At 31.9% G+C, this 12,228-nt stretch overlaps 1 pseudogene; it reads left to right on the top strand.

The window, feature by feature from the left end:
• Positions 1 to 10,610: 10,610 nt before the first annotated feature.
• Positions 10,611 to 11,872, top strand: LOC116119747 (annotated as a pseudogene).
• The last annotated feature ends 356 nt before the right edge of the window (positions 11,873 to 12,228 follow it).

The raw sequence follows: 12,228 nt of genomic DNA, 5'->3' as shown, positions 1-12,228 counted from the left end.
CTAGGTTTCAACATTGAATTGAATATAATATAAGTATTCTTAGTTATTGTTTTCTTTATCTATTTATTAAAAGAAGTTATACATCATTTATCTATTAATCTTTTTTCTAATTTCATAGACTATTTGAAATGTTTATAAATGTATTTACTGATAATAAATCAATAGTAATATAAACATATTAATTATGTATGAAAGTTAACAATTATAATTGATTTTAACGTATTTAAATATGGACATAATAGGAGGGAAACTAATTAGTAATGAGAAGCTGATTAACGTTAAAATTAAAAAGAATTTGAAGAAACTAAACTAAAGAAGCATAAGAATAAACTTAAATAAACACACTACTACATGAGGTAAGTGGGGTCAGCAGCCCCGACTCGGCCTCAATGTAGGTCCGTCCGTGATTAAGGGAGAGATACTTTTCTTTTATACTTCCATAGATGCGGATGGAAAACTAAGCTTTTCGCATAGATCAGAGAATTAAGAAGAGGAAGAAAAGGAAGATGAACAGGAGAAACCTTTTCAAGGAAATATAAATCTTCATCGCCATGGTTAGTATAGAGTGCTCCAATGTTGGCTTAAACGTAATCTACATAGCAGCCACTTTGAAAGGGATGAGTAACAATGTCTTCATCTTCTACTCTTTGTTAGAAAAACCAATCAATCAATAATAAATCAACCTTATGACTGAAATCAATCTTTATGATCGATATCCCAAAATCTTAACACAAATTATTGAACAGTGAATTAATCATTAAGAATTTAAGAGAAACCAGATTAGATTATTGTTTATGAATCTTGAGAAGCGGCGGTTTTTCCTTTCCCAGTTATAGAGAGCGTAGGCATTCCTTTAAGAGTGATGCTATGAGTATTAACGGATGGGTACTAATCTGTGTACTAACTAAAGCATAGTACGGGTACCATACGCATAGTATGGATACTATGTGTGATTTTAACAAAGGTTAGTATACTGGTTAGTAAAACCCGTTAGTACGCCAAGTATTATTATTCCTTTAATTCCCAATAACGTACACTTTATCAAGACTAACAAATGAGTTAAGTTGTGTCAATTTCGTTTGGAAATGAGACATAGTCAATTTATAGTAGTCTATTGAGCCGCCCATAAAAGGCTTAATAAACTTTGAAGCTCATTACAGCTCCAAGCACACACTAGTAATAAAACCCAGATTATTGATAATGGAAGTGTTATGGACAAATTCTGAAATGATCACTTAAGCCCATTAGGATATCTCATCGAACTATATATTTGCCCAGTTTTGATTAAATCAAAATATAATTCATGTTAGCCTACAATTGAAATTTTTTAACATTCTCCCACTTGGGCAACATGAATTTAGTTTGTTTTTAATAAAAGAAAATGATTTTTGACTCCTGAGCAAACAAACATTTTAATTTTAAAGTGGTCATTACTTCAAGAAAACAAATAGTCCAGAGATAGCACTTCGACCAACAATCCTGTTAATATGATTATCAATAATGAACCAAGACAATCTTTACATCTTATATCGACATAAGATCAATCCATGACTACAATTACTAATAACCAAATCTCATAGATTCGTAATCTGGGAGTGTGGCAGGGATATCACTCAACAAGTGATCAAAACAAAACATGTGTTATTCCCCTATCAGTCCTCTTTATGATCTATCTACAATCTTTATGCTTATGAGAAAAGCTAGAGAAATCTACAACCCCCAGTGAAGCTAGTATGTTTCAACCAATTATCTCGAGATACAAATATGAAACATACTTATACAACTGTCATTCTCAAGAGAAACCTTATTCTTGAGACACAATGCTGTATTATGTTGTCCACCATACCATATGCGCATATGTATATATACAAACAGGTATACTTGACACAATGATCATGATCATAATACGTTAACTTAATTGAAAATAAATGTCATTAAGTTAACTACTTTACAAAAAACTCCTGCTAACCTGGCACATCAAAAGACCCTATAACAACCATGTTCAATACATGATGTTTAAAAGAAAAACAGGTTTTAGTCCTCTAGTTGAGGGGTTAGTCAACATAAATCTAGAACTAGTGTACTCTACAACAATCCTCAAATGTTAATATTAAACTGTCACAGTCACTTATCATGAAAACAAAACCATATGCATTCAAAGTGACAACAAAACACTTCCATACAAGAAAACAAGCTAACAACTCATGTGAACGATGAGGTCAATAATCTTTAGTTCAGCCTGTCACAATGTAAAATACCCTTCATATATATGTGACATTATATAATAACAATACAAATACATATATGAAATCCAATTTATTACAAATACAAATGATATCTTGTATTAGACTGAAGAAAACTCCCACTAACCAAGTGCATCAAAACTCAAAACGCATGTTATCACATGTATATAGTAATTAACAGGTTTAACCCTTTGATTAATGAATTAGCCATAACAAACACTGTAGCATGTATTCAACCATAATCATAATTCTTGACCATATTTCTTTTAGGACATAAAATATAAACAACACTTCAAGAATTTATCCTAAATAGCCCCAAATGTCATTTAAAACATATACTAAAACTCATTAACATTAAGACATTTGATTCATCCAACTCAAAATTTCTAATTACCTCTAAAGAGATTAGAAATATAGCATGTGAGCATAAAACAAATAGTCTTTTATAATAAAACTCATAAGTTTCTTTAATACCACTCAATGAACTATATCTAGTTTAAAGCAAATCTATCCAATATAGTCACACAAAAGAAATTTAAAAAAAAATTCCTCCCACTAATCTTAAAAAACATGAGAGCACAATACATAAGAGGACAAACATTTCTCTGAAAAATATACTCCTTATGTGAAGCTCATAGCTAGTAATCTAGCCATATAACAATTTAATATTTTTAATCCCTTTTAGCTAAAACACTCATCTATAACCAATGAGTATAACTTTAATAAGAGAAAACACAAGCTACCATGAGCAATTACAATTCATAGAATACAAATCAACAATAGTGCAATTATGACTTTCAGCCATCCCATTCTATTTAGGTGTACAAGGAATAACAAAACCTTTTGTAACCAACTATATAATAAATAGTTTCATATACGTCACAGTACTTGTTACCTCAAAATTTCTTTATAGATTTTTAAAACTTCAATTAAGGCTTTAAAGAAATCTTTCGAAACTTTTCAAGACTCGCATATGAACATGGTATAAAGAAAAAACAATACAGCAAATACTTTCCCCTTAAATGAGATAAAAAAATTGTCAAGACTAATCTAAAGTTTTAGAAAAAGAAAACTTTTATATGCGGAAAATTTTTAATCTTGACAATTTTTAACTCCATTAATACATGGTTTCAACATTGCTAAAACAAGCATGAAGAAAATCTTCATCTTTTAATGACCAAGATGAACAAAAGGAGGAAAATTCATATTTTCTTGAACAAATGTAGAGGTAGTCAAGGAAGAGATATTCGACTATATGTAGTGCATCAAAGAAGGAGATAAACAAATTAGGCACTACAGATAACCTTCCTTCAAACAAAATAAAAGGAAATGTACACCATTTTATTCAAGGATTTCAATTTCAACAAATTGAAATTATTCACCTTACAAGCATATTTATTCTTTATAAAACTAAAAAAGGACTAGACTAATAAAAAAAAAAAAAAAATTTCACAATTTTATAACCCTATCCAAAATTCTAATATCCAACTGTCATAGATATCATCAATCAAAAAGCCACTTCTTATGAATTGGGAAGGATCTAATAAGCCTTATTCTAAGGTCATTATCTAATTTGTAATCTATCATAGGCAAGGGAACACCAAAACTCTTATGATGACCTTTATGAGTCGAGAATCCAATAGAAGCACCGACCGTCTTCCTGGCACCCCAATTTATGTACTTCTTGATGAATTGGATAACTAAGCATTTATAAACATTATTAATGACTTTAGAGCTTTGATCTTTCAGCTTTTTCCCAAACAAATCAAGCAAACCAACAAGACTAGGGTAATTGAGAGTCTCCTTAAGAACATTGATCTTTAACTCATCTTTAATTAATCCTACTTCCCAAACAATATCCTGTGTCTTTTTCATTCACATGAATAAAATGATACACTAATTGGACTAACTTGGGTTCACGTCCATTTGGTTCAAACTTATAACCACAAAGAGTCCTGATCATCCAGTTCACCTTTTCTCTTTGATGGGTTGTTCTAATAGCCTTAGGAGTTCTACTCATCAATGCCATGACTTCAATGCCAATCACAACTGATTAATAATGAAAAAGATAACTCACAAGAAATATCAAATCTACATTACCAACTTAAACCAGCAAGCATAGTCAAAGAATCATTGTTAACAATTAACAATATATTGTGAAATATATACAAAACCATATATGTAAAACAACATCACAATATATGAAACTTTATTTAAAAAATATGCACCGATGGGCATAAATAAAACAAGAATAAGTCATAAATATCACCATCACATTATTCTCTCACGAGATCTCAAGTTGTAATATTGCAAACTTACCTTTAGGTGGGAAAATGCAATAAACAATTAAACCTCTAAATAAAACACAATCAACAATAACACCCAACTTTAAGATAATTCAACTCCTTTGAGGTGAAAAATTACCTTAGCAGTACGCTATCCAAGGTTCCACTATATAAAGTACACAAGAACCCCTTTTTCGGTAAAATACAGATAAGAAATAAATTTCTCAAATAGATGACAGAGAAATTTATGAGTATCAATAAATAGACTACTTTGGCAATTACCACTTATCTCACTCATAAATCCTCCAAAAGGTAAATTTAGTATTTAACAACTTGCTCATAAACTCACTCTATTCATATTCCCACACATATATATAACTTTCATGTATATATATTTAACATAATAATAATAGCAATATATTACAAACCGTGGGAAATTTTTAAAACATGAAATGTTCTAATCAGTAACATGATTTATGGTACATTCCCAGGACAAACACAATATCATGTTTCCATCTCTTAAAAAAAATTACTAACAGCCAAGACCATAATGGTGGCATTATTATTGTCCACTATAATGGAAAATATATATAAAACAAAGCAATGCAACTAATCAGTAACACAAGCAATAAATAATTAAAAAAGGCTTCAAACCTCATAAGCTATTTCACATAGGGACACTAGGTGCATCACCATGAACTCCCCTTTGGGTAGAGAAAATGACATGCTATTAGAATCCCAACTAAAAGGTTAAAGGCAATAAATAATCAAGATAACTTTAATAACTTGATAAGCTACTTCCTCTAGGGATTCCTGGTGCATCATCTTTAACCCATTTTAGCAGAGAAAATAACATGCTATTGGGACCCTATGCATAAGGTTATGAAAATAACTAATGAGAACATGTGACATTCAAAAGATTATTGCCCTTTTTGGCAGATAAAACTTTCTAGGTCATAGTTCATCCTCCACTTAAGAGGAAAATGCATGTCAATTGAAAAATCATCCACTTATATGTGTATTGAATTTTTCAGGACCAGTGCATTTCCCAAAAATTCAACCTTATGCAACCTTTAATTTTAATAGAGATACTAACCTACTTTGGCCAAGAAATTATATGCATTAAAAATTGAAGAATGTATCATTTTCCAAACGAATAATTTTCGAAGTTTCAATGAATGCTCCGCTTTGGCAAATAAACATTCGGACAACTCATAAATTATTCTCATGATACTTAGTAATATTGCCATAAACTAAAATAATGTATCATTTATCTAATGAACAATTTTGCAAGCTTCAATGAATGCATCGCTTTGATGATTAAACATTCTAACAACTCACAAAATTGTTCTAATGATAGAAAATAACATTGCCTTATGCATCAAGATTTCATGAGATACACACTTAGTTATCTCTGACAATTTTAATTCAATAATTGTTGTATTTTAATGTAGTGAACAATAATCCTTTCCCTAAATCTGTAGTATCATTATGTCTATACACAACATTGATGACAGATTAACAGTATAAAATAACATTGACATGGGGAAGAGTTCAAAGATAACAGTGTTTTAACATCCTATACACGTCATCACACATAGGAAAACACTCTCACGTGCTTAAAAACACAAACATGCGCCAGAAAAACAATACCACACGCTAGAAAAACCATACCCACACGCCTACACGCGCCACCATACGCTCTCACTCGCCTACACGCACTTCCCACACACCAGCATGTGTCACCACGTGCAACGTCAACGCCTTGGTTTGACCAAGTCGGGTTGACCTGGCTTTGATACGTTCGAGTTAACTTGAACTGACTAGATGGGTTAACCCGGTTTTGACTGGATGGGGTTGACCTGCGTTGGCCGGATCAGGTTGGACAACTCGCTTTGACTTTTACGGGTTGGGTTTGTGTAAAACCCCCCTCCAGTCAGGTATCCTCTGAATATCCCTCAATAAGAATCCCGAGGATACATGTCTGGAGAACAAGTTGTATTTAGAAAAATCTGTGTAAAGATAATAATAATAATAATAATATCCAAAACATGCATTTAAAATGTCACGCAAGATCCAAACTTATAATTTACAAACTTTAAGAAATTACACAATCAGAACATATTTATAGGGTGGAAGCTTCCAAAGGTATTTCACAAATATTTATCATTTACAATATTTAAAACAAGATAAAAACATCAAGATGACAATAAATCATCTCCCCTCACGTGTAGTCCCGCTGTCTCTAGCATCCCTCGCTTCTAGTCTACCTGCAAAGCAATAAACAATGAAAGGGTGAGCGCTAATCGCTCAGTAAGGAATGATCTGTTTCATTCTAAATGTACTATTTGATCTTTATTTAAACATATTTATTAACACATTACTTATCTTTTACATCTAGGGATACTTCCCCTTTTATTACTAATTCATATGCTTTTCATCATTTTATCCCATGGCTATATAAACATCAATGTGTACACATACAAATAAGTATGTAAACATAGTACACACACATCACATATCATGACATAACATCTAAAATCATCTAACATGAGTATAAATCATCTCATGATGTAAATAACATCATAACTCATGTAATGCAACTAAATGCATATGAAACATTTAACGTCTAGCCGATCGGACCTTTCTTAGCATCTTAAGCACTTCATATCATCTAGCCTCAAATTTCATCTAGAGCTCATATCATCGGGAGGCGTGCTTACGCGTTATTTAGCATCTAAAGCATATATTCATCTTTCCTCAACCGGTATACGAGGATATGCTTACGCGTTTTCCATCGTGTCTATATGCATCTCTATCATGTCTATTTGCATCTCTAACATCTTATGGCATGTAAATACATATTTTGGTGAGCTTAATACTTTTAATTCATCTATGGATTATCAATCCATTTACATTACCTCTTGCTCACATACATCATCTTAAAACATGTATTATATTGCATCTTCATGCCATTTCATAACATTAATCATGTATTAACATCATGACCATGTATATCTTTCAAATATCATCTAACTAATGGGTAAACATTAGTACATGTTATACTTACAATAATACATTAATAATCAATTCATAATCATAAGAATTGATTATGTTAAATCTTAAACTTTAATAACCAGTTTATGCTTCAGGCCATTTTCCATCCTTTTCTCAAACGAATTGGCTCTTGGCATAAACATAAAAGTTATAGGTCTGTGTCTTAGCTTTCTAATGCTTCAAGAATCATCTCATTTCGATTTTTATAACTCAAGTTATGGTCGAAATACAGAAGCAGGGTTAACAAAACCCCTAAGCCCATTAAATCCGAATTTTCATATTAACTATGCCACATCAATTCCTATTGACATTAACCAATAGGTTAACTTGTGGATCAAATAAACCTCCCCTTAATAGTCTTTAACATCTTAAAGGAAGTGTAAAATCTCATTTCCATAATCATCCATTATTGCTATAACATTGTGAGCTAATGCAAACAACACATCAACACTTCTAATAGCAACCATTCAACACCATGTGGCCTCCAATACTACAATTTTTGCCACAATCAGTATCCACACTTCATTTTCTTCAATCAAACATAACAACTCATAAAACATAAAGAGCAATAACTTCATGTATAATGAATTCAAGGCAATAAGTAGAATAAATGAGTTCAACTACACTTGCCATCAACTAATTCTATGCCTTAAAGCCTTAATTTAAGGTTTCATAAAAATCTACAAACCCTAGCATAAACCCTAAAGTCATGGGAGGTTCTTCCTTACCTTTTTAAAGACTTCCTCCAACAAATCCTTTGCCTTTGACTTCTTTTACACCTTAATCCTACATATATAACATTATACCTCAACATCTACCTCAAATCTTCAAATCACATCAAAACTAAAGTTTTTAATCCTTACCTTAAACCCTTCAAATTGAAGATCCAAGGCTCCTATCTTGTTCTCCTTGAAAAATTATGCAAAACTCCTTGAAAACCTAGAGAAAGAAAGCTTGTTTCATGGAAGATTTGAGAGAAAATGAAAGAAATGTTGAAGAAAGGCTCTCTCCTTTGGCTTGAACGAATTTCATTTCATTTGTAGGAAAATATTTCATTTATTTTCCAAAATTATACAATTGGCCTAATTATTTTAATTGTATAACTCATAAGTCCTTAAGTCTTCATATAATGGCATTTTGGTCATTCACACTAGACATAATTATTACTTAATTAATGCCATTAAATGCAATGAAGCCTACTCATCCTTGACTTTTTCAATGCTTATCCATAGGCAAAATAACCATTTTGCCCCTAAGCCTTTCTATGGATAATTGATTCATACCGTTCCAAATGAATTGACTATTTTGCGCTTAGATTTTTATGTTTTTTAACATAAAATTAACATCTAAAGGACTATTTTGAGTTAGAAACATACCTTTGACATCTTGGGTATTACAGTTTGTCCCAACTGACCAGGTCTATTGGCTCGGTTTGACTTTATCAGGTCAGTTTGACCCTAATTGATAGTTAATTTCAATTTACCCTCGAAGGTCTATAAAATTATGGGTGAGCACATATTGTTTAACAAACAACACCTAAGGTTTAAAAACTGACATTTACACCGTTGCGATCTGGAAATTCTAGATCACAATTTTGTGACTCTAGCAATAAAAAATCACCCTTTCTAATCCTCCAATGGCCAGAAAAAGTCTCCCTAATGCTCGGAAAACCCATTATGGGTTCAATTTATAAAAACCCCAAAGTTGGATCATCAAAAAACAAAAGAAACCCTAATTTGTCCATGAACCCTAATTTGACAAAATTGAAAAAAAAAAAAAAAAAAGGACTTGATTTCAAAATTCTAATTTCAAATCCTATAATTTGATGTGTTTTGCTCTGATACCACATGTTAGAAAAATCAATCAATCAATAATAAATCAACCTTATGACTGAAATCAATCTTTATGATTGATATCCGAAAATCTTAACACATAAATTATAGAACACTGAATTAATCATTTAGAATATAAGACAAACCTGATTAGATTATTGTTTCTGAATCTTGAGAAGTGGCGGTTTTTCCTTTCCCTATTACAGAGAGTGTAGGTCTTCTGTTCAAATAGCTTACACTTTATCACGACTAACAAATGTGTTAAATTGTGTCAATTACGTTTGGAAAGGGAACTAACCAATTTATATTAGTCTATTAGGCCCGTCCATTAAAAGCTTAATAAACCGTGAAGCTCATCACAACCTCATGCCTACACTAGTCATAAAACCCATATTATTGATAAAGCAAGATTATGGGCAAATTCTGGAATGATCACATAAGTCCATTAGGATATCTCATCGAACTATATATTTGCCTAGTTTTGATTAAATCAAAATATAGTTCATGTTAGCCCATAATTAGGAAATTTTCTAACACTCTTATGCCATTGCCAGACTCGTTCTCCTCCCTTTTGCCTTCTTCTTTCGCGCAACCTCAACAGTGTTTCCATCAATCAAGTTCCCTCTCATCGCAAAAATCTGCTTGCTTAGTCTTATTGGGTAATCCTACTGATTTTTTTTTTTTTTCTCAATTATTCATCACCTCGCTCCATCAATAATCTACTTACACGAAAACCTCTCTTTGTTTCTCCATCCTTTTGTCTGCACTCAATGATAAGTTAATTTTCAGCATTGTTAAGTTCTGTGGTGATAAATGATATATTAATTTGCTAGGTAGTTACGTTTAGATTCAAAAACCATTACTGCTTATTTCCTAATATAATCGTGTGTAGATGAAGAATCGTAGAGTGTTGCCACAATATTTTCAGTAAAATCTGACTGACAATTCAGGTGTCTCATCCAACTTTGGATATTGTACGTTTATATTGAAGGGGTCCATGTATTCCATGCGTTGGCCTCAACAGTTAATTTTCAAGTACCATGACGTTGATTAGAATGGTCGTGATTTTGTTTAGAGTATTTAACATCATGGGAGGGATACTCTTGTATTACATATGACGAAGAAAGATGCTGAAAGAAAGTTAAGGTTTTCGCATAGATCACCAGAGAATTAAGGAGAGGAAGAAAAGGGAGATGAATAGGAGAAACTTTTTCAAGGAAATATTACTCTTCGCAGCCATGGTGAGTTTAGAGTGCTCCTATGTAGGCTTACACGTAACCTACAAAGCAGCTACTTTGAAAGGATTGAGCAATATGTCTTCATCTTCTACTCTTACGCAATTGCCACTCTTGTTCTCCTCCCTTTTGCCTTCTTCTCTCAATCTTCTAATCATCAAATGCTGTATATAATGTATATATCTATTAACATCGATCTTCTCAATCCATCTCTATTGCAGGAGTACTTCAACGGTGTTTCCATCAGTCAAGTTCCCTCTCATCTCTAGAATCTTCTTGCTTGATCTTCTTGGGTAACTCCACTGAAATTTTCTTTAATCTTTTTATAGTTTTGAAGCTTGAAATCAAGAGTTTAAATGTTTTGGAAGCCAAATCTTTGGCTCAGATACTTGGCTATGAGGGAATAGCTTACAGCTCTCCTACCCTTTCTTCAGCCATCACCAACCTCACTCCTGCTTTTACCTTCTCACTTGCAGTCTTTCTTCTCACTCTTCAATTAATATTTCAATAAATTAATGCTTCGTATTTAATTTATTGAATTTCCTGTAGTGACTAAAATATAATATTGAATAATCTTAACTTTCATTATTTTGTGGGACAGTGATAGTGTTCCTCTACGACTCGAGCGCAACCATCATAGCTGTACCTATATGTTTCATTGGAGAAGCAAATTTGAGTGCCTGGAGACCAAGTGCTGATATAGCAATAGCTGCAATTATATACAAGGTAAAAATATAACGGACTACCCAAATATTGCTGACAGACTAAGGTAACTTGTAGTGTAATGAGAGATTTGTATTTCAGGGATTAAGTGTATCATGTCATCACTGGGCACTGTGATTCATACTTGGGCCTTGCACATTAAGGGGCCTTTTTACGTTGCTAGTTTCAAGCCATTGTCAATCGCCATTGCAGCTGACATGGCCTTCATTTTCCTTGGTGATGCTCTCTATCTTGGCAGGTAATACGATTAATCAAACATTATCCCACTCATTCTTTAGTTTCATTAATGTGGATTCATGTAAATTTGTACTGTGGTAAATTATATTTAATTACAGCGTTGTTGGAGAAGTAATAATATTTGTAGGATTTTAATATTTTATGGTGTATTATGGGGAAAGGCCAGTGAAGGGAAGAATGAGGAGGACTCTAGTATTGTTGCAATTGATAGTAAGAGTAAGACCCCTTTGTTGCAGAGCATTAAAGCTGAAGGAACATAAGAGGCCTATTAAACTACAAAAAATAAAGAAAAAAATTACAAAAAATAATATATACAAAACTAAAAGATATAATCAATAGTATTTTATGAATTAAAAAAGATACTAAGTTTCAACATTGAATTGGATATAATATAAGTATTCTTAGATATTGTTATCTTTATCTATTTATTTAAAGAAGTTATACATCATTTATCTATTAATCTTTTTCTAATTTCATAGACTATTTAAAAATGTTTAAAAATGTATTTACTGATAATAAATCAATATAATATAAACATATTAATTATGTATGAAAATTAACAATTAAAATTGATTGTAACGTATTTAATTATGGACATAATAGGAGGGAAACTAAT

This window comes from Pistacia vera, unplaced genomic scaffold, assembly GCF_008641045.1.
Source record: "Pistacia vera cultivar Batoury unplaced genomic scaffold, PisVer_v2 Contig904, whole genome shotgun sequence".
Lineage (NCBI taxonomy): Eukaryota > Viridiplantae > Streptophyta > Magnoliopsida > Sapindales > Anacardiaceae > Pistacia > Pistacia vera.
The sequence above is the reverse complement of the archived record's forward strand: the minus strand, read 5'-3'. Positions and strand labels throughout refer to the sequence as shown.